Source organism: Myotis yumanensis, unplaced genomic scaffold (genome assembly GCF_028538775.1).
Source record: "Myotis yumanensis isolate MYYU_CA2020_CCGP unplaced genomic scaffold, mMyoYum1.0.hap1 SCAF_3, whole genome shotgun sequence".
Classification (NCBI taxonomy): domain Eukaryota; kingdom Metazoa; phylum Chordata; class Mammalia; order Chiroptera; family Vespertilionidae; genus Myotis; species Myotis yumanensis.
Genome location: NW_027223754.1, coordinates 67,264,590 through 67,289,338, shown reverse-complemented (window position 1 = coordinate 67,289,338; position 24,749 = coordinate 67,264,590).

The window sequence follows — 24,749 nt, the reverse complement described above, 5'->3', positions numbered from 1 at the left end:
GTCATCTTCATCTATTTGTGTAAAATTATCACACTCAGTTTTATTTCCTCCAACTCACACAGATTCATAATCTATATTATTATTGGCATCCATCTCATTAGTTATTTATGGCAAGTCTAGATTATAATATTTACATGACTGTTTTCATCACTTACTTTTGTCTTTTCAAGAATTACTTTTGAGTCCATGTTCCATATATATTTTTTCCCACAATTAACTAAAAACAAACATTTTAAAGGTAATTTATAACATTCACAATGAACTGACCTTTACATCCACACACACCTCAGCAGAAGTTAAGTAATGCACAGGGGGAAAAAAACCTGATAAGCATATTAAAAACATTTAAGAATATAAATATTATTATGATAATGACAATTTTTTCTGAGAAAATATCAATGAAGTTTAAAATTCAAATTTGTAAAATGCAAGTCAGCAAAATTATTTCATAGTCTTTTAAAATAACTACTCATGAATTTCTTGATAGATTGTCAGAGGCTTTGAAACACATTTTTTTAAGATTATTATTCAGTATGCAAACCTTAAAATTTTTGGTTGGAAATCCTAATTTACAAAACATGTGTACAAACTACTTTTCATAGGGGATTTTAAAGAGATTTTAAAAAAACACCTCAAGAAACCAATTATAGTTCTTAAGAGTGCTTCAAATTTAAAAGCAATAATTTCATACTGCAGACATAAAAAGTTTTTTTTTTTTAGATCAACAATGAAACCGTTTAAATAAGTGGCTTCCCAAAATAGATGTGTAGAGTGTTAGTAGGCTGCCTGAAGTAAAGATCACCTCAGGAAAAAGTTAAAAATATAAATTCATTAAAAACACTCCCAGAAATTTTAATTCATAAAATTGAGTTGAGGCTATGAACTCTACATTTTACAAAACTTTTCCAACAGCTTAAAATTGAGCACCAGTGATGTAAATTAGAAAGAATGAAATTGTTGAATTTCTATTACAGTGAAAGAGTATTTGAGTTACTTTTATATCTATTCTAACTTAATTCTCAAAAGAATAGTAGGAAGTAAATTTTACTATCCACAATTTACATCAGAAGAAATTAAAGCTCATTCAGGTTAAGTACCATGATCATATACTGGAAACAACAGAGCCTGGATAAAAATCTGTATTCCATAAGAATTCGTTTTCTAAAGCTGCCATAGAAATGTAACAAACTGGGTGGCTTAGCTTTCTCAAAGTTCTGACTAGAAGTCCAAGAGGGTTTTTTGTTTGTTTGTTTGTTTTATGTGTGTGTTGTTTTTGTTTGTTTGTTTGTTTTATGTGTGTGTTGTTGTTTTATTGTTTGTTTGTTTCCAAATTCTAGAGACTAGAAGTCCAAAATCAGTGTTTCAGTGAGGCCAAGCTCCCTCTGAACTCTAGTGAAATTATTCCTTGTCTCTTCCTAGATTTTGGTGGTTTGCTGACAATCTTTGGTGGTACTTGACTTGCAGCTACATAATTCCAATCTCTGCTTCTTCCTTCACATACTCCTTGTGGGTCTCTGTGGATACATTCTTAAAGGAATGCAGTCATAATTGTGGGAAAACATATATATGGAACATGGACTCAAAAGTAATTCTTGAAAAGACAAAAGTAGGCCCAACCTACTCCAGCATTACCTCATCTTCACTAAACAAATTGCATGTGCAATGACCTTATTTTCAAATTAGATGATATTCTGGGGTACTGAGGACTAGAAATTCCACATATCTTTTCCACACAATTTATTATACCATAAACCAAAGCATAAATATATTTACCATGTCAAACCACCTCTGCAGAAGAAACACATACAAAAATTTTGATGAACTTAATGGTAATATTCACTTCTTGATTAAGAAATCCTTGAGCAATCTTTGAAAATAAAATACTTTTAGTACTGGGAGGAATTTAGTTAGTTTATTCTTTCTATTTTGCAGGTGAATAAACTGAAGTCAAGAGACAAAAGAGATTGTATAACTTGACTAGAGTCATATAGCTAATTAGTGAAATAGAATAGTCCAGAACACTAGTCTTCTGATCATTAAATAGATCAGTTACTTTTCATAATATAAATTTAGCTATTGCTATAACTTATTAATTTTTGCTTTTTAAACCAACATTGTTATATAAATATTTGTCCTGGTCAATTTAATTGAATTATTTACAAATAAAATTGTTCTATTTTTAACTTGTTCATGCTAATTCATCTTCATGAAAAGTAAATATAAAATAATTGATTTTACAATAATATTTCTATTGCAAATGTCAAACTTAATGTTTATCAGGTGTTTTCTTTATTATTGCTGTTTTTGAGTTGATGTTGTTATTATTTTAATAATTGAATGGGACACATCAATAAACCTTAAAAATAAAAATAAAAAGATTCAGGATCACTACAATGAAACTAAAAAACAAAACAAACCAAACCAAAGTACTGAGAGAAATTAAAGAGATCTAGATAAGTGGAAACATATCTAATATTTATGGATTGAAAGATAATATTGTTAAGATGTGAATATTATCCCAAATGATTCTTAAAAAAACAGTTTTAATTAAATTTCTTCAGGCCTGTTTGGAGAAATTGACTAGTAGGTTTTAAAACTTATATAAAAATGCAAAGGATCTAGAAAAACAAACCATACTGACTAAAACAAAAAAGCTGAAAGATTCATGCTAACTTATTATAATATTTACTGTTAACATGAACTATTCAAAAAATTTGGTATTGTCATAGGAATTTGTAGCTTCATAGCATTTCTATTATACTTATTTTAAAAATAAGCTCTACTTGATTGCTTTTTAAAAATGTATCTTTATTGTTGAAAGTATTATAGATATCCCTTTGTTGTTTTTTTTCCCATTGACCCCCTCCACCCTGCATCTGCCCCTACCAGGCCTTCACCACACTATTGTCTGTCCATAAGCTATTCATTTATATGCACCAACATAAATTCTCTGGTTGCCCTGACCGGTGTGGCTCAGTAGATAGAGCGTTGGCCTGTGGACTCAAGGGTCCCGGGTTCGATTCCAGTCAAGGGCATGTACCTTGGTTGCGGGCACATCCCCAGTAGGGGGCGTGCAGGAGGCAGCTGACCGATGTTTCTCTCTCATCGATGTTTCTAACTCTCTATCCCTCTCCCTTCCTCTCTGTAAAAAATCAATAAAAAAAATAAAATTAAAAAATAAAAATAAAAAAATAAATTATCTGGTTAATCTCACCCCACCCATACATCCACCCCCACCTTCCCTCTGAAATTGATTAGTGTATTCCGTGCTTCTATGTCTCTGGATCTATTTTGTTCATCAGTTTATTTTGTTCATTAGATCATGTGATATTTATCTTTCTCTGACTGGTTTATTTTGCTTAGCATAATGCTCTCCAGGTTCATTCATCCTGTTGCAAATAGTAAGAATTCCTTCTTTTTTATAGCTGCACTAGAGGCTCGGTGCATGGAATTTGTGCATGGGAGGGAGTCCCCTCAGCACAGCCTGCACCCTCTGCAATCCAGGACCCCTTGGGGGATGTCTGACTGCTGGTTTAGGCTCGATCTTGGGAATTGGGCCTAAACCGACAGTCCGATATCCCTTTCACAATCCTGGACCTCTGGTGCCTAATCACTCACCTGCCTGGTTGCCCCTAACTGCCCGCCCCCCCCCCGCTGGCCTGATCGCCCCTCACTGCCTATGCATGGCAGCCTGGACGCCCCTAATTGCCCCTTGCTGCTGGCCAGGTCACCCCCCACTGCTCCCCTCTGCTGGCCTGGTTGCCCCCAACTGCACCCCTACTGGCTTAGTCATCCCTCACTCCCCCCCTGCCAGCTGAATCACCCCCGACTGCACCCCACCCCACCACCAGTCTGGTCGCCCCTCATGTCCCCCACGCCCCCACCGGCCTAGTTGCCCTATGCAGCCTGCTTGTTCAGTCGTTTGGTCATCCCTCACTAACACCCCTGCCAGCCTGGTCTTAGGCAGCCATCCTGTGAGGTTGTGAGGGTTAATTTGCACATTACCTCTTTATTATATAGGATAGTATTCCATTGTGTAAATGTATCACGGCCTTTTTATCCACTTATCTGCTGATAGGCAGTTGGGCTATTTCCAGATGTTGGCTATTATAAATAATGCTGCTATGAACTTAGGGGTGCATATATTTTTTCTGATTGGTGTTTCAGGATTCTTAGGATATATTCCAAGAAGTAGGACCACTGGGTCAAATGGCAGTTCCATATTCAATTTTTTGAGGAAACTCTATACTCTTTTCCACAGTAGTGACACCAGTCTTCATTCCCACCAGCAATGTACTAAGGTTTCTCCACATCTTTGCAAACACTTGCCATTTGCTGATTTGTTGATAACTATTGTGACAGGTGTCAGGTGATACCTCATTGTCATTTTAATTTGCTTCTCTCTGATTATTAGTGATTTTGAGGTTTTTTTTTATATATGGCTGTTGGCCTTCTGTATGTTCATTTTGGAGAAGTGTCTATTTATGTCCTTTGCCCATTTTTGAATTGTATTGTTTGTATTCATTTTGTTAAGTTGTATGAGTTCCTTATATATTTTATAAATTAATCCCTTATCAGATATTGCATTGGCAGACATGTTCTCTCATGCAGTGGGCTCTCTTTTCATTTTGTAGATAGTTTATTTTACTGTGCAGAAGCTTTTATTCAACACAATATATTCTTTTTACTGTCCACTGTGTCTTTCTCTCCCTTCTTCACATAATATATCCCATTTATCGTCCTTCTGAAAGTCACTAAAACTACCATCTTACAAACAACCTCAACATCTTTGTCTCCTTATCTTTCTATTTACATGAACTGGCAGAGTTTAAGCTTTATCAATCTAACCATCCATCGCCACTACTTCTTCATTCAGTTGCTGATGCTCCTGGGGAAAATCCCTCGATTGTATGGATTCTTGTCAGTACACTGTCCTTGTCTACAATTTCAGGGGGATATCATAAGATGTTTGAAACATGTAGTATGTTTATTTGTACTCAGTTCCTAACCCAATGTGTTGTGCATTCTAGACACTCAAGTAATGCCACCTGATGGACGGGATTTGTTCTACAAAGTCTTCTTTATCCAAAGCTATTCCATTGCAAATTCAGTACTTTTCATATTTGTCAATTGTGAATTTATTTTTAAAACATTTTTATTATTGCATATAACATACTAGAGAATATTTTAATGTAAGTGAGCTTTAAATAATTCCAATAATTGGTTTCAGTTGTCCTCACTTTATCATTTTCACTGTTCTTGATACCTCTGTCAATCAAGAATTTCACAAGGCAGTTTCGGACTTACTGGCATTTTTTCCCCCTGACTTTCAGCACATTATATTTCTAATTAAGTCCTGTGTTATTTTAGTATTTTACTTGTTTGGCTCAATATCTTTCTTCCTTTCAGGTTAAATGTTGTAAACCGAAAAGAAGTATAATAGATGCCCAATTAAATTATGGAATGAAGGCTGAAAAGGTCAAAACAAGCAAAACACACTATGGTAATTTATGTAATGTTGAAGGTAATAAAATGTTGACTTTCATTTGAGTCAAAACAAGTAATGGCTGGAAAAAAATAGCATAGGTTATTCTTATCTTCCGACTGGCAGGAATGTATCACCTTTCTTTGTGCCCCTGCTCTGGGAATATTTCTGCATTGTTCAGAAATAAAGTCACTCATGTGCTATTGGCAACCTCCCTCTAGTTCTCCCCTCCTCATTGGTCCTAAAGAAGGGGAAGGAGTACACTAAATCCTCCTGGTCTTATGAAATACTCTTAGACCTCATGTTCCTTCCTCTCTGTGTGTTTCTTACTTTTACAAGCAATGCTTATTAGGCTGGCAAAGGCTTCCTTATTTAGTCTCTAGTGATACATGACATATTGGCTTTGGCATGAGCCATTTAAACAAAAGCCAGTACTTACAAATAGAAGTGGAGAGGGTGGAGTACTACCAATGCCTACTAAATTGGCAGGAATGTGTAATGAAGTGATGAGAAGCTGTCTGGTTACTCATATTAAGTAGTAGCTTTTGATATAAATATAATCAATATATTGTCAAGAAGGCATGGGAATATACACTAAAATTATTAAAGCCACATATTTTACTCATTCTCATTATGCATTTGATACTGTAGTCATAAGGATAAGAGTAGACGATAATTTCTTCATTTGGGAAAAAATTCTAGTTGATGGAAAGTTTGAATTAGGTGGAATGCATGAGTAGAGACATTTATCATATTTGCCTTGATGTGGCTAGTTAATTTATAGAAAGAAACATACATGTGTTAACTAAATAAAATACCTTATCATTTGTGGTCTATTGAGTTCCTTGGGAAGCTGACTCTAAGATGGGGGTTGTTTTTTAAGAAGGGTCTTTGGGCCCTAACCGGTTTGGCTCAGTGGATAGAGCATCGGCCTGCGGACTCAACGGTCCCAGGTTCAATTCCGGTCAAGGGCATGCACCTTGGTTGCGGGCACATACCCAGTGGGGAGTGTGCAGGAGGCAGCTGATCGATGTTTCTCTCTCATCGATGTTTCTAACTCTCTATCCCTCTCCCTTCCTCTGTAAAAAAAATCAATAAAATATATATATTAAAAAAAGAAGGGTCTTTGGGGATAATACCTGTGGAAACAGGAAAGTAGGTAAGTGTGATTACAGAGATAAGTCATGCCCCAACCAGCATTGCTGAGCTCATTGATGGTTTTGAAATGGAATAGGATTTTAGGGCTGTCCTCCGGTTTAGTGAGGGAGCCAGACTCTACATCCCCACAAGGATTAGTCATTGCATATAGGTGGCCTTGTATGAGATTTGTCTTTAGACAAAAGGACTCTTTGCAACTCAGGCAATATCTGAAAGGACACAGGGATGAAGTAGGTCTGCTGACAACACTCTAAAGAAGCCCGCTCATCAAGTCCCTCCTTGAAGAAGAATCTGTCTGGAGGGTTCTCTGCAGCTCAGTGTGGCCAAGTGGCAAAGCTCGCTATGGGTTGTAGATGTGATCTGTGTAATATTTGAGTGTCTTGCTCAAAAGGAAGTTGCCTGTACTCAATTAATGTCCCTATTTCCAGAGGCTGAAACAGGAACCTGGTTTAAAAATGACTTCTTTTGAATGTATAGATGAAATCAGTACTGCAGGGGAAGAAATGGCAACAAAATGAAAGGAACCTGGACTCCTTCATAGAAAGAACTTCACAGAGGCATGATGCTTTTCAGTCTGAACCACTTTCAATCTGCATGTGTGAGAGAAATAACTCCTATTTAAACTAATGTGGTCTGTCATCTCTTTGTAATCAACTTAGTCTTTCATTAATTGAAAAAAATGATACCTGCAAGTGAAGTGCTACTAAAAAAAAATAAAATTATGTGGCAGCAGCATGGCTATAAAAAGGTGAAAAGGGATGGCATGCGTGTTCTGGCTGGGACGATGATTCATGTTGGTACATGGCAAGACACTGGAAAGCTATCGCCTGTGATAATTTCAGTAGCAGACCACATGCTTACCAAAGCTGTAGCTTTACTGGAACCTGTTAGAAAAATTCAGACAAAAATGTGTTTGGCTGCTCTTTAGTGTTTTAGCAAAGTTTCTAGTAAGGAGAGCTGAGATCAGGCAAGAAATGGCAATTTTTGCAATCCTATATAGAAGAAAATAGAGCACTGCTAAGCAAGGCAACCTCTGCCTGCAATCAGCAATCATTGATATTGCCACTAGTAACCCAGGCCCTAAGAGCATTAGAATACCAACTGATTTCTTATCTAAAGAGCAGAAGATGAGCTTGTTACTTTTAATCTATCTCCAAGGCTTCCAAATTAAACTATTTAGGCAGCATAGGGAGCCAGTCTGCAATAAAGCTCAGATTGAAGGTGTTGCCTTATCGTACAAATGCATTGTTTCAGGGTATCTTCAATTTAGCTGCCTTTACATCATTGGAGAGTAGATGTGTCTAGCCCAGAACCAGTCAATAGAAGAAGTAGCAGACTTAGGTGTATATCTAGAGAAAAACTTTGGGAATTGGTTATTTTAACAAAAACTAAAATAAAATAAGGTGAAAACCTTCTGTTTTTTTAGAGAATTTTATTGTCAAGAAAACCAAACAAAATGTCCACCCCACCAGTCATGTGCCTATGATAGACAGATACATTGTTCTATTGCATTTTGGTGGAAAGTGGTAATATACATTGTCAACTAGTGCATAGATTATCAGATTGCAAAGAATCATATTTAGGCTTGATGGAGAGGATATATGCTTCAGTAAGAGATTCAATCTATACTAAGCAAGATGCAACAAATTGTGGAATGAGTTTACTTATGGGAATAAGAGAGGACATTTGGATCCATTTATTTGCTTTTCTACAAATCCATTCTTCCATTTCAGTAGATTGTTGCTGGGCCCAGCACTGGGGAGACATTTTCCAACCTCTCTTAGTTAGTTATGACTATTTTTTCATCAGGGAAAAGTGAAAATGAATGAGTATCTAACTTGCTTGTTAAACAAAATTCATTTAAATTGCCTTTTCTCTCCCTACAGGTTATAGTACAGAAAAGTGTTGACTTACATTCAACAATGCAGATCAGAATGACACTTGGCAATGGCTAAGTGAAAATGTGAAATGAACCTGGTATCCTATAGAATGTAATGAGAGAAAAAAAATGGTTTAATAAGTTAAAAGATTGTATTTTTGAGTTTAAAATTTAATATATTATACTTACCAAGTCTACTGCAACTAATATAAACCAGACATTTAATTCTGTACAAATTTTATTATTTTTTGTTTTGTTTTGTTTTTGTTTTTTTAGATACTATGAGGCTATATTTGGCATACTTTGTCATGTTTTTGGGGACAAAATATCTACAGATTTCTGCTTCTCAAAATATTAACTTTTTAAAGAAATTTTTCTCATTGTAGGAGAAAAAAATGAAAATATTATTATATAATTTTCAATAAAATGTATTAGATATAGTTAACATGTACAAACATTATCAGAGTGTAATGGAGTGACCTGCGGAGATGACCACCAAGGACTCAGATCAAAATTTAGGAGCCTTTATTAAGCTGGCCAGCGACTACAGTTACAGCACCCTGTAACTGTAGAAGCAGAGGCTGAACTATAGTGCCGACTACAGGAGTTACAGAGTTTTTATTTGCAAAAACCACAAAGTTAGTTACAAATCCTTGTTTATACAATTTGTTCCTGACACAGTACAGTATCAGTATATCGACTACCTTCCTATCTATGTGTTCTAGGAACAGAGAGCACAGCGTGACCCGCCTGGCCGAAGCGCCAGATATGCAGCCCAGCACATTTTAATGTTTTAGAAGACCTGCGATGAGACCATATCTCAAGGCCTGGCCTAGTGTTTGGGTGTCAGCACTGACAACTCTGTCTGGGGCATAGTGTACGGCCTCTCTGGAATGGGAGTAGTCTTATTTTCCTTATTATTTAAGACAGAAGCCATACTATCAGGGTTAAAATTTTAAACAGCAGTTTTTATATAAGATGGATACTTCAAGAGGAGAAATGAAATATTGTTGTGTAGAAGTTTTGAAATTCACAGAGACTTCTTGCAACTGCTAAATATTTTTTGAACAAATTTTTCATTTCCATAAATACAAATTGACAATCAATTCCTCTATCTTATTTACTGGATGCATCTGTGAGTCTTTAAGAATTAGGGCCATATGACTACATCACTTGTTTTAATAAAAATTAAACTTCTCTTAAATTAGACAGTGAGCCTTAAGAAATTCAAAACATTTCCACTGAAATAGAAAACATAAACTTTATTTAAGCATTTGGTTGGATGTGTTCTGTGTTCTGGTTTACTTTTGTAAACTCACCAACAGTTTATCTATCGTCTGGAGTCCTCTGACAAGTGATATATGCTCCAAAACATGCTCCAAATGTTCTTTGTAAGCAGAATTGATGAATAAGTAAATATATTACTCACTCCTTAGCAGTCAGTGATTAAACTTCCATACTACAGTCCACTTCTCTACACATGGTAATTTATTGCAAGTCCTGGGATGCTGTTTGGGTAGTTCCTTCTCCCCCATTTTGATGCCATTTTTCCCAAGGACATAGCACCTATAGATTATATTGATCAATGTTTAGAAAGTGTTTTGTAATTGTCCAGTAGGTGAATGGATTATTCTATGAGACTGGGCAACTATTAATATAATCCAAACAGTGTTTAGTTTTAACTCACACACTACAGGTATAATGAAACTTTTAAAATTTCCATTATTTAAACTGTATATTTAAAAACATTCAAATATGAACAACAGAGGATTTCCTTTTTCTTACTTTGCATTAAATTCTTAGGGTGCAAGGGCCATTGCATTCCATTTGCTTCTGGTAAAAAAATTACATTTTAAAAAATCTGTTTCCACTTACAGAATTTTGAAATGTGATTTTAAAAATCTAAGCTAGTTCTTGTTTGAAAAATCTAGATCTTTAATTCTGTCAAATGTATGTTGACTCAATTCAACCTTACCTCAATTTAAGATGGCATTCATCAATGTTATCTTTTTACTGATGCTTTATTAAAATGATTATTATTAAAAATAGAATCAATTATTAGAAGAAATGTTCTCTGAAGTTAGAATTATACAGACTAAAGTTGTATGGGTTTGATTTCCTAATTCGCCTTCTTTCTCCAGTCTTGTCAGACTTTAATCTACAATTCCCACAAAAGACACCTACCTACCATAACTAATAAAATATTAATGAATAGCTTGTCTCACCCCTTTTGTCATATCAACTTTATTTATTTATTTATTTATTTATTTATTTATTTATTATGTTTATTTTTGTTCATCTTCACCTGAGGATATTTTTCCATTGATTTTTAGAGCGAGTGGAAGGGAGAGAGAGAGACAGATAGAGAGAAACATAAATGTGAGAGAGAAACATCGATTGATTGCCTCCTGCATGCACCCAGACCAGGGCCGGGAAACCTGCAACCAAGGTAGGTGCCCTTGACTAGAATTGAACCCAGGACCCTTCAGTCCACAATCAGATGCTCTATCCACTGAGCAAAACTGGCTAGGGCTATTGAAAAGTGTTAGAATTATTTCACATAATCATATGAAGCCATCAGTTTAAATGGTATCACAAAAATCAGGTTTCATTAGCAAATGACATTTTGGCCATTCCAATTTCTCAGTTCTTACCTGAAAATGTTTAGTTTTTTAAAAGACTCATAAATTCCCTCAGACTCCCAGAATTGTTGGGTGATTTCTTATTTGAAATAGCTAATTTATCAAAATATATATTTGAACAGTCTAAGAATAATCAAAATATTTTAAAAGATCTCTACATGCCGAAAGCAGTTTGGCTCAGTGGATAGAGCGTCGGCCTGCGGACTGAAAGGTCCCAGGTTCGATTCCGGTCAAGGGCATGTACCTGGGTTGCCGGCACATCCCCAAGGGGTGTGCAGGAGGAGGCTGATTGATGTTTCTCTCTCATCGATGTTTCTAACTCTCTATCTCTCTCCCTTCCTCTCTGAAAAAAATCAATAAAATATATTTTAAAAAAAAGATCTCTACATATCTATTGCATTTTTATTGTGTATTTGTTTTCTGCAAATATATAAGTTACATCATACATATTCAAATATCTCTACTTATTTCATTATTATTTAATTTGAAATAGCTGGGGTTCTCTTAAATTTTCATCTCCTTCTCTCTTCATTCACCAGTTCAACCTCCCATGTTCTTTTTACCCATTGTCAGAATAACTTTCTTATTAACTCTATGTAATGTGCTATTAAAGCTAACCTCTCATGCAGTAAGGACATATTTATAATCTCCCAAGGATCCAAGCTCATGCAAGTATCTCACAGGAATTTTTATGGGAGGCAGGTTTCCATTTCATACAGGCCTTGGCATAGAGACAGCAAGGCTGTATTAGAACACCTTTATTTGTCACTTACCTCATTTCCTGCCAAACAGATAGAGCTTCAGGAATTTTTGAGTTGTGGCATCATTTGGCTTCTCAAAGTAATAAGCTTGGGTTTCTAACAGCACACATCCTCTGCTGCACTTCTGCTGCACAAGGCCCTCTACACGGAGTTATCTTAAACTGGCTCATTATTTAGAGCCAGCGTAAGAAAAGTATTTCCTCTGGACACGGAAAGAAGTCCCCTTCCGAGGAAAAATTGTGTAATGCCTCCCAGGTGTGTAAGAAAGGTGAAAAACTACAGCTCGTCTGAGGTACCGTTCATGACTTAGTGGGCTTATTAGTTCCCTGAACGAAGACTCATCTGCCCTGCGACTCCGTGGTTTAATTTAATGGACACTTTCTCCAATAAAGGTAGACGGAAATAAATGCATTAGACAGTGCATGCAAGGAGCAAAAGGAAAAGGCTTTCACCATCAGGATTTTTATATTTTTTGAAATAATATGTTGTTTCAAACAATCTCACTTTTTCTTGCTTAAGTTTATCTGATTCTTACTGCCATCTGGTTCATATGTGAGTGCAAATCATAAGCAAGAAAAAGCAGAGCTAATTTTCTGTTGTCAGCTTAACAAACAAAAGCTGTGCGATATGGATAGGTATCATTAAAAGCATCTATTGCAGAATATTGATCTGAAGTAGGTTAGTTTTTCAATGTTTAGATATGAAGTGGTAATTAGGATTATTTGAAAAGGGGTGAGTGTCAATCTGTAATGTGGAAGGCTGTATTGATTTGGGAAAATGACTTTGTAAAGCCACTAATATTTTCTGCACACTTCTTATGAATTAATCTTTTGAATACTATTTTATAGCATAGATTTTAATAACTGAAACTATAATAATTAATAAATTACCCTGTTTCTCTTGCATATGAATAACTTTACATCAGTCTCCTTTGAAAGCTATAAAATGGATGCTACAGTTTTGGTCAAAATCTTAAATTTAATGGAAGAAATATGAAAAAGGGAGAGAATAAAGAAATACTTTTGATTGTCAGATCATTGTTGGCATTTTATGCACAGAGGTTGATTAAAATCTCTGAATTTATCATTATTCCTTGTCCAGAGAAACAAAAATGTTTTCTTCTACAGTAAATAAGATAGTAAAATGTAATAAGTTAATGCTGATATGAATCTTTAAATTGTTGGGAAAATACATTTTATAATAAAATACTAAAATACACCTGTTTAAAAGGTTTTAACTTCTTACAGTGTTACAATTGAGTTTGTTTTGTTTGTTTTGATTCAGACCATTAAAAGTAGTGAATACTTACAAAGATACTTTATCAAATGAAGTTTTCATAACTTACCATAAAAATATATTTCCATATGTAATGTCCATGTGCATAAATGTTTCCCTTGTTGAGTTAGGTAAATCCCTTCACAGATGGAACAATCTATTCTTCCCCAGTGTAGACTTATGTAAAGCCAATTCTCTATTACAGCCAGATTTGTATAAAGAATTAAAAATTACCCCAAGAGACTTTTTTATACTTTCTTGGGTGTTAATTTTATGTTCTTAAGATCTAAATGCTTAATTATGTCCTGCTGATGTTATATATTAAAAACACTTAAAAGCCCTCAAAATAATATTTACTTTAATAACGTAAGTATGAAACATAGTATAGTAGTCATCATCTAAGGTGGCCCCCAATGATCATTGCTTTTTGGTATCCATGCTCCTGTGTAATTCATTCTTCTTGAGTGTGGGCAGGACTTGGAGAATTTGTAGACTCTCTTCTGAGGAATAGAATATGGCAGAAGTGTTGAAGTGTCATTTTCAAGATAATAGGACTCTGGTTTTTCTATTGGGTACTCTGTCTTGCTCTTCTTCGATCATTACCCCTAGAGGAGAGGCCAGGCGCCACACCTTGAGGCAGTTTTGTGGAGAGGAACCACACTCTGACAACTGCCTGAGCCTTAAGATGAAGTGGCAGCTCGCTGCCACAGTTTAATTTCATCCTATTAAGACTCTAAGCTAGAAGCCTAAGCTAGTCCATGGCCAGAATCCTTACCCACAGAAACAGTGAGATAATAAATTGTTTGTTACTTTAAGCTATTATAATTGGGGTAATTTTGTGAACAATATGTAACCAATATAGATGTTCTAGTAAGTTTTTAATATCTTGTTTTTACTTTGGTGTAGGAAGAGCTTGTTTTTCAAGGTTTATTTACCTGGGAACAGGCCACTTGGCATATGAATGATCCTATATACCTGGGTCATGATATTTACATAGGTAAGTTTTTAAGCAAAATTCTCAGATCAAATTATTTTATTTGAATCCTGATGGGCTTCAGAAAACCAGAACAATATGATTAGTGTGCACTTGGGCATTTATATCAGACTATGTTTACACAAATCACTTAGGGAAGTGATAGCTGAGAAACTATAGAATCCTATGCCTGTGAAGCAAGCAGTGAGAAAGTAGAAAACTACGCTAATACCATAGTATTTATTTCCTAATTACTCAAATAGATTATAAAATGATTTCTTTATGTGCTCGCATGGTGATGTAGTGATCACCTCACTTTTCAAAATTTTCTTCAACTTAATATTTTTTATATTTTCTCTTATCTATTATTTTAGATCTGTACCTAAATGCTTTTACCTAAATTATATAATTTAATATGTCCATCATATATTATAATTCTTGAAACAATTTTAAAATTAAAAATCAGGCTAATACAGTCAATGATAATAATTCATTTTATTTGAAAATAAACAAAAATTAAAAGTTACCAAAATATCTAACTATCTCTAGGCAGAGTAGATAAAATGTTGCATGTGGATAGGCTAAAGGAGGTGAATCACTATTAGTCTACTAGATATGGCAGTTTCAATTTTTAAGACAGAACTGACAACACTTTACAAAATCTGCTATCAAGATAACACGCTAATAGAGGAAATGTATGAAGTTTAATGATGAAGCATAACTTTTACGAGCTAAACGGACAAAACTGAACCCTGGCATTAAGCTTCCAACTACTTGAATGTGTAAAGCATGGCGTTAATATCTAATTTTGAATGAAATCTGGACTGCCACAAATGCCTTCTACCATCTCCTGAGCCGTTTCATCAACAGCTTGCTAGACTGCATCCAGTTCACCATCTGGAAGTGTCACTTGCTACAAAATAAACCTGCTCTCTGGATGACAGCGGGATACCTAAGCATCTGCTGTTTAATAAGCTGCAGCAGAACATCCACCACCAACACAGGAAGGGGCCATATTTCAAGGAAATGATGGAACCATCTAATATTAGCCCTTGAATGCACCTTAGGGAATAATCTAATCTATCATTTTCAAGGTGTATTCCTGAGATACTCATACTGTGAGAAGACAACAGGGATTCTGTGTTTAAAAAAAACAAAACGGAAAAGTTCCTCCTATCCTTAGTTAAGTTTAGGAAAATAGGCATTTTACAATGACATGTCAGAAGTGAGATTAAATGATAATATTGCTAACTCTATAATTTGTAACTATCAATAGATATAAATAATTATAGACTATGAGGAAATATGACATACAAATAAATAGATGAGAAAATAAGATATAACATGGAAAACAAAATGCAAAATACACAAAAAAGCATAAGTCTGGGATAGGAGAAGCCCAGCAGAGTCTGGGAATTATATTTTTTGGCAGTTTGCTAATATCTGCTGATGTATTGATTATTCTGCTTTTCTTTTCTAGTGGGAGATAATTGTCCCTTCTTTTTTACTTTCTTAGTTTCTTTCTCTTCTTAACTTACTTCAAGGTCAACTTTGGACTGGTGGGATTAGTCCTAGACCTAAGTCCCATAATTTAGGAAAAGTTTGATCAAACTTAGTTCTCTAAGTAAAATACGGATATGCTTTACCAATTCAGAGACACTGATCCATATTTTTTGTTACCTGTTTTTAAATTATGAAGTATTTCACACATATAAAGGTAGAGAAAAAATATGAATACTTATGTGCCTACTGTATAGTCTAATCTAATATATCCTAACATTTTTTATCATATTTAGTTTAGATTTTGTTGTTGTTGTCGTTAATTCTCACCTGAGGATATTTTTTCCATTGAATTTTAGAGAGAGTAGAAGGGAGGGGGAGAGACACAGAGAGAGAAACATTGATGTGAGAGAGACTCATCAATTGGTTGCCTCCTACATGAACCCCAACCAAGGCCCGGGATTGAGCTTATAACGGAGGTACTTGCCCTTGACTTGGAATCCAACTTGGGGCCGATCAGTCTGTTGGCTGAAGCTCTATCCACTGAGCCAAACTGGCTTGGGCTAGATTTATTTTTTTAAGAAATACAACACTAACGATAGAACTAAAGTCCTGTTTGTACTTTTCACTGATTCCATTTTCTTTTCCCTTCCCAATAATTCAGGGCTAGAGTTTATTACCTTGTATATTTTTAAAAAAATACAAAATAACCACAATGTTTCTGACTCCTTTTCCAAACTCTCCCTCTCTCCTACAACTCCAATTTCTTAATTGCTCAGATGCAAAAGAAATTCCTCTCCTTGCTTCATGAAGTTTAGCTTATATCTTCTTCTTTATTTTTCACAACCCCAAGCTTGAAATTTCTTCTTTCTCCATGTAGTTTCAGTGGTATTATTTGCTGAATAACAACAACAAAATTATTACTTCTGATGTCACGTTTTAGGTTAATGCATTTGTGTGGCCCATTATAGTACTATGAGTATCTTCTTACACCTAAGAAGCAGAAACACTAAGATTTTCAAAGATAAAAAATAGAGTTGTAAATTTGTGCGTATTCAAAGAAAGTGCCAACAGAGATTCAACAAAGCATGTTTTAGGAAAGTGGGAGTTCTATTGAAAAATAGTACATGGATTCTATACATTTCAAGACTCAAGTTTAAGCCATAGCAGACTGAGAGGAAGAATGTTTAGTTAATACAAGTATAGTGGTGATTTCTACATTATTTAGATAAAGTTCCTGTTTTGGTGGCTGCAGGAAGAAACCCTGTGAATCCCAAATTACTTTACAGTCAACTGGTGATTGGTGCTGGAGACAGCAAATTTCACAAAGGTGTTGCCCACCTCCTCAAAGATAAAACTTCTGTGGCTTTATAATGTAAGAGAAATGAAGAGCAGCGCAGTGTACCAAGAATCACTACTAGGTGGAAGTTTTCACTAATGAGAAATGATTGAAAATGTATTAAAGAGCCAATTAAACAGGTGGGTGGAACACATGCTTTTGTTTCCATGTTCTCTGGAAACTCTGTCAATATAACAAACATTTTAAAAAGTCATAAATGCATAAATATCAAAAGAAGAGAGTTGGGAAGATGTAGGTCAACAAGAACTTTGAAATTGGAATGTGGATGGAAGTCAGCAGAGCTGAGAAAGCTAGCGCCTAACCTTTTAGGAAGACAGTCAAGAAGTAGCTTGGTCATGGAAAGACTCAGAGATGGGAGTGGGTTATAACAAAGGCGTGTTGCTGTGGTTAAAAGCTAGATTATTTAAAGCTATCCTATAAGGAGTAATCAAAGATTCCCTCATCCATCCTGCAAAGCCCGGCAACACTGATGAGTATTCTGTAAATTTCCTCTCTGGAGATGCTGAAACTGAGGACTCTAAACAGGAACAACAGGATTAAGTGAAAAATCTACATACCTAACATTGAACTCCTTCTTGAATTAGTTTCTAAATTGAGGCCAGTCATTCTGAGACTGGATAATTTCTCTCCGAGGTAAGAAAACCTAGAAATTGAGCAGGAAACATCCACACATTCTCACCGAGACTGAGAGGGCCTAATCAGTATAGTATAATAGTTATATATCGCAATGCATACATAGGAACTGAAAGTCAAAGAATTAGAAACATTTGTGGAAAACGGTTAATATCCCAAATGAGACCAGCCCAATGAAACCCCCAGAATAACAGTCAAGCCGAAGGAAATGATTCCTATTGGAGCAGGAGGTTGGAGGGTTCCAGGAAAACTTTCTTCAAGAAATAAAAAAAAACTCATAGAAATTTTGATGTATTTGACTGTAAGAGAGTTTAGAAATAAACTAAGGAAGGTTACAAAAATAATTCCTCCCAGTTAAAAATAACTATATTATTAATTTGAGGAAAACAAAAGAATTTAATAATAAAATAAATACAGTGCTAATATATCATGTAGCTCAGCTGGGGAAGATAGTCAATAATTAAAGAGTAGTGTTAATGGAAATAATAGAAAAATATATAACCAAAATTTGTGTAATATTGTTAGGATGAGGGTTATAGTGGTATTTGAGTGTAAGAGAGAAAAACCAAACATCTATAGGTAGAATTTAATAGACAGTATCTATTTTTTTTAGAGAAGTAAGAGGTAAATAATATCTAAGACAAAAAAAAAGACATGTGGATAAAATTATAGAATAAATATGACATAAAATGTGTTGCCTTTGGGGACCAGGTATGACATATACAGATATTAAACCTCAAATCCATTTTTCCTGACAAGTTTCCTAGAATTCTGATATTAAATATATGGATATTTAAAAGTTAGATTAAAACAACAACAACAACATTTTACCATGAAGGAAAAAAGGGTGTGTGTGGGGGGGGAAGACAAGGGCTATGCAGAGTGATCTTCAGTATGAAATTCAGTTACCAAGGAAAACAAAAGACTTCCATAACTTCAGGGTGGATAACAATGCGATCGCTAGGTTTCTCAAAATTACAGATGTTTTTTCAAGCTATTTAGGAAAAACAAAGATTTATTTTTATTTCAATTATAGAAAAGATGTAGAGAGGAGCAGCCAGGAGAGTTGATAAGGATCTCATGGGCAAGAAATATCAACTTGAACTATAGCACTGGACATTTATTTGATCAGCAGAAAACTGCAGAAGTAACTATCCATATACTTTGATTCAGTTGAACTTTGGGTTTACAGGTTGGGGATATAGTGAACATTGATGATATCTTAGTTGTCTTGTACCTTAGTACAAGGGGAATTGGGAAAGTAAGTATTAAGTCCCCAGCTTCAAAGACACAATCTTGCTAGAGTAAAACAGCATGGGTCACACAAAACCCCCAAAAAAGGGCAATGCAGTGAAAGACTACCTGAAACATTTGTTCTTAGTTTTATTTGGCAAAATGCTCTAACAATTCTATATTTAAGACTTGATAATGAATATAAAACTTTTACTGTTGATTACTTGAGGTAGTTCTGCACGGACCTACGTAGCTCTCATCCCAAAATATGGATTCTTTCTTTCTCAACTAAATATTTTGTGTGTTTATAAAGTCCAAAGTTCAAAATGAGTCCTTTCCAGGTACATAAATAACCAGATAGTGTGTATACATTTAAGAGCAATGTTTAATTTTTCAATGTCTAGATTGGGAAACCCACCCTTAGTGTACCTTTCTAAAAGCCACCCAGGGTAAACATATCTTAATGGGTATACTAAAATTTCCAGCACAGTATCTTTAACTATGGCATTGAAAGAGTAAAAGTTGAGAAAATTTCAAAATCAGTATTCTGCAGGACTACTGCAAGAGTAAGATTCAGAATTATGACCACTTATTAGTTGATAATTTTTACAGAAATTCATTATTTTTATTTAATAACATTAAAACTTAATCCTTACTTCCAATATGAAGATCAGTGTGCATACCTCATACTCTTAACTCTTTTTCATGACAACCTCATTCTCTTTATAAGCTCTCACTAATCTATATATATAAAATCCAAGCAGCCAGAACACCAGAACAACCAGAATGACTGGTCACTATGACATGCGCTGTGGCTGGCCAACCGGCCCGAACAGGGGCAACCCCTCCCCTGGAAGGCCCATCCTGATTACCCCCCATCCCTGATCAAGGGTGGGGCTGGCTGGCCAACTTCCCACATCCCCTCACTCCTGTCGACCCAGCCCATTTGGCGCCCATTGTGGGGAGGGGGCTGGCTGGACCCCACCTGTGCATGAATTCATGCACCGGGCCTCTAGTTTTCATATATACCACCAGACTGATCCCAGCCAGTGTGCCCCCTAATTCCTTGGAACACTACTGAGATCCAGCTAAAGCATTTAATCATGATTTAGTTTCATATTTTATTGAAATTCACACACCATTTTATTATAAACTTTAAATCATTTTTTGGATAATGTACTCTGTTAAAAACAGAACTTTTTAGTAAGTCAAAAATTAATAACACTATCCTTCCTATTCCTAACCATTTACCCTCTTAAAATATCACAATTAGAATTTGAGCCTATACCTAATTCACTTCCTAAATACAACAATTTTTATGAATTCCCTCATGTAATTGACAGTTGTTATAACACTGTGACATCCTTCTAATATGCAATGATAGCTTTGGGCCTCATTATATAATATAGGTATCATTAAACCTCAGTATGTGATTTTCAGTATTACCAAAGAATAGCATGATTCTGTCTGCATTGCCTATTTGGCTAAATTCTTATTTTGTTTCTATCATAATTAAATTAAACATTGTTGAAAATTAAATAGGTCTTCTCTAAAAGTCTGCCAAAACATGTTTCTTTTGATAGCTGTTGGCAACTTTGTCAGTTTTTCATCATGTATAAATCCATTCCCCATGAACTTCTAATTTTAAAAAGGTTTACTCTATACTGAAAATTTTGGCAGTTTCTACTACCTTTGATTACATTGCTTAGTTAGTGTGTGACAGGCAATTTTCTGTGTATTAATTCTTTTTTCATTGCTAACTTGCAATGTAAAAAAAAATTAAAACATTTTAAGAGATATTTAGGGATCTGTATTTTAAGTTAAAATGCAAACCTCTGCTGTGTTGCACAGGCAAATAAACAGCTAAGTTGACAAAAAACAATGAACTGTTACAATCTATCGGTAGGTTTGCACCTGGGCAGATAGCTAAATTGCTGGTAAATTTCAACCTCCCAATCTGTCATCTGCCATGTTTTTCAATTGTAAGGCACATACAAATGACAGAAACTGTAGTTAAGATTGTGAAGAAAAGAAAAAGATTTAATAGCAATGCTTGGGTGTAAGAAGAAAAAATGAACATGGTCTCATGCAATTAGGTACTATGTCTTCACTGGCAATTCAAGAAAATCTATACAGGATTTGTTTAAAGTACAAATGTTGTTTAGGATGGGATACTGATCTTGCAGCTGCATTTGCATAGAAAGGGTAGGAAATTATGTGTTTGCTGCTGTAAGTTTTGAGGGGTGTTACGGAGATTAACTTCAAAGAGCAAGGAAGCTTCTAAAAGTTCAGCCTACTCCTTGGAACTGCTATTAATGCCTGGCAAGTTTTAAATGAATCCATCTGTATGTTAAGAACCACCACTTCTATTATATGCTTCAGCTTTGTTTTCATAAGACAGGGAGCATCTTCCCACCTGAATGTGTGTTCAAAACTGTGTAGAATCTTTATTTTTTTCTAGATTTATTGAGCTATAATTGACATCTAACATCGTGTAAGTGTAAAGTGTACAATGTAATCATTTGATACACTTACATATTATGAAGTAACTACCACAGTAGGGTTAGTTTAATATCTACATTACCTCACATAATTAAAGTTTCTTTAATGTGGTGAGAATATTTAAGATCTATCCTCGTTGTTGTTGTTGTTGTTTTTAATCTTTATTGTTGAAAGTATTACATATATCCCCTTTTCCTCCATTGACTCCCTCCATCCCACAAGTATATAATATAGTATTGCTGATTATAACTGTAATTCTGTACATTGGTTCCCAGAAATGACTCATTGTATAAGTGGAAGTTTATACCCTTTGACTGACATTTTTTCCTATTTCCCCCACCCTCTCACCTCTTACAAACACCATTCTTCCTATTCTCTGTTTTATAAGTTTAGCTCTTTCAGATTCCATAAAGAAGTAAATATCATACAGTATCTGTCTTTCTCTGGCTTATTTCACCCACCATATGAAGAAATTCTGAGGATAGTATAGAAATATTAAGCAAAAAAAAATTGTCAGGCCCGGCCAGGCCGATGTGGCTCAGTGGTTGAGCGTTGATCCATGAACCGGGAGGTCGGTCATACTTTGATTCTCAGTCAGGGCCCTTGCCCAGGTTTTGAGCTCGATCCCCAGTGGGGGCAGGGGTTATGCAGGAGATAGCTGATCAATGATTCTCTCTCATCATTGATGTTTCTAGGGCTCTCTCTCTTCCTCTCTCTTGAATCAGTAAAACATATTTAAAAAATAAAAATAAAAAATAATAAAATTGGCTGTGTTATAAAAATCATGTAAACAATAAGTGCTTTAAAAAAATTGTCAGGATGTTTTTAGTGTACATACTGCATGAAAATAGAACCCAAGTGTAAGCCTAGAGTTAAAGAAAGATCCAAAAAATAGAAATAAAGTAAATCCAATAAATGGAAAGACATAATTAAATGTTATTTGATTAATTTACCAAGCCTTCATGAAGCTGTATTGTTTGAAAATATATAATTATTTTAAAAAGGGAAGAAAGAGAAGACATTTGAAGAAGAATGTTTAAAGATTCAAGTTCTATTCTGATGGTATGTTTATTAGTTTCCAATGGCTGCTATAACGAATTGCTACAAACCTAATGGCTTAATATAGCACAGATTTATTTCTTACAGTTCTGGAGATTAGAAGAGCAAAGCGTGTTTCACTGGCTCTGTCTGTCTATCTATCTGTCTCTAATACACTTTGAAAATTATATAAGACTAGAGGCCCGGTGCACGAAATTCGTGCACTGGGGATGGGTGGGGGGTCCCTGAGCCCAGCATTTGCCCTCTTGCAGTCCGGGACCCCTCCCTTATTACTGCCCACCTGCTTGCTGCTTCCTACCGCTTGGCTTGCTGCTCCTTAGTGCTGCCACGAAGGCCTTGGGTCTGCTGGGTGCCGGGCCTGCGGGTTTGTGTCTCTGATACCCCCAGCAGCCCCAGCACCAAGGTGGCGGGCCTTGGGGCTGCTGGGTACAGGCCCCCCGTTGCGTGTTTGTGTCTTCTATCAGGCCCCCAGCAGCCCCAGCAGCCCCAGCACCACCTAAATAACTTAAGGGAAACTTTATTTAGTCTTCTTTTAAAAGCAATCTAATTTAAAAATGAGTTGCAGTTAAGACAGAACAAAGAACATGGTACCTAAGAGTGAGATAGACTGACAGAGGAGAGGCTGGGCACTGGTCAGGGGCTTACATGCCAACTGTTCTCCACCTGGGAAATGATGTAAAATCGATTTCTTTAGTTTTCTGCTTAATGGTCTTCTCCAGCACTGAGGTCAGAGGAGCCACCTTCCAGGCCGTAGGCTGCTTCTCAGAGTCGAAAATTTCGCCATAGGCCTCTGCCTAGGACAGGACCTTTGCACCCCCAGGGTGCATAAACACACAGGGCCTCCATCAGGCTCCGCTGATCCCAGGCCAGGAGGCCTCTCAGCTCCACTGATCCCTGGGCCCAGAGGCCTCTCCGCTCCGTTGATCCCAGGGCCCGGAGGGCTCTCAGCTCCACTGATCCCAGGGCCCGGAGGCCTCTCGGCTCCCTTGATCCCGGGGCCGGGAGGCCTCTGGCTCTGCTGATCCCGGGGCGGGAGGCCTCTAGGCTCCGCTGATCCAGACGGCCGGGAGGCCTCTCGGCTCTGCTGATCCAGGGGTGGGAGGCCTCTTGGCTCTGCTGATCCAGGCGGCCAGGAGGCCTCTCGGCTCCGCTGATCCCGGGGCCCTGAGGCCTCTCGGCTCTGCTGATCCCAGGTGGGAGGCCTCTCGGCTCCGCTGATCCCGGGGCCCTGAGGCCTCTCGGCTCTGCTGATCCAGGGGCGGGAGGCCTCTCGGCTCTGCTGATCCAGGCAGCCGGGAGGCCTCTCGGCTCCGCTGATCCCGGGGCCCTGAGGCCTCTCGGCTCTGCTGATCCCGGGGCAGGAGGCCTCTCAGCTCCACTGATCCCGGGGCCCTGAGGCCTCTCACTCTGCTGATCCCCAGGCTGTGAGGCCTCTCTGCTCTGCGGCTTCAGGGCTGTTTGGCTTTGCTCTACCTCTTGGAGCCTGAATATGCAGATTAACCACCATCTTTTAGCTTCTATAATTGAAACATTGTATCTTTTGGAGCTGTTGCTTCAGGAGCTCAGAGCCCCGCAGCTGCAGGCGGGAACCTTGGTTTCCTCTATCGCTGGGGCAACCAAGCATCCTGTTCTCAGCTGCCTGGCTGCCAGCCGCCATCTTGGCTGACAGTTAATTTGCATATACTCACTGACTAGCCAATGAAAAGGGTAGCGGTCGTACGCTAATTACCATGTTTCTCTTTTATTAGTATAGATATTTAAGATCATGTAATTTTTATACAAAATTATCTCTCTTACATATTTCATGAAAATTTCCCCCAAGTGTCAAATAGTGAAAGACTCGATAATAAATTGTACTCTATGTACTTTATAACTTTTATCTTATATAATAAAGAACTAATATGCTAATTAGATCAAACAGCAGAATGACCATCCAGACGACATTCTGGAAGAAGCCAGGGCTGCGAGGGCCGAGCCCCTTGCACGAATTTCATGCATCAGGCCTCTAGTTTTTCCATAAAACTCTATAAAGGCAAAAAATATTCTTACAATAATTTTCTAAACATTATATCACAGCACAAATCTGAATATAAATTATCACCATTTTTTAAATTAATTTGAACAATTGCAATTAATTTAATGACTTCTGGTATCAAAACTTTATTGAAAAAAGTTACTCCATGACTCCATGGAAGTAATTCCTTTTCCCTAGAACAGATGTACAAAATCCCATAAATATTCTCATTTTGTAGTTTATTTGTTAATTTGTTTCTTCCCACTGGAAGGGGA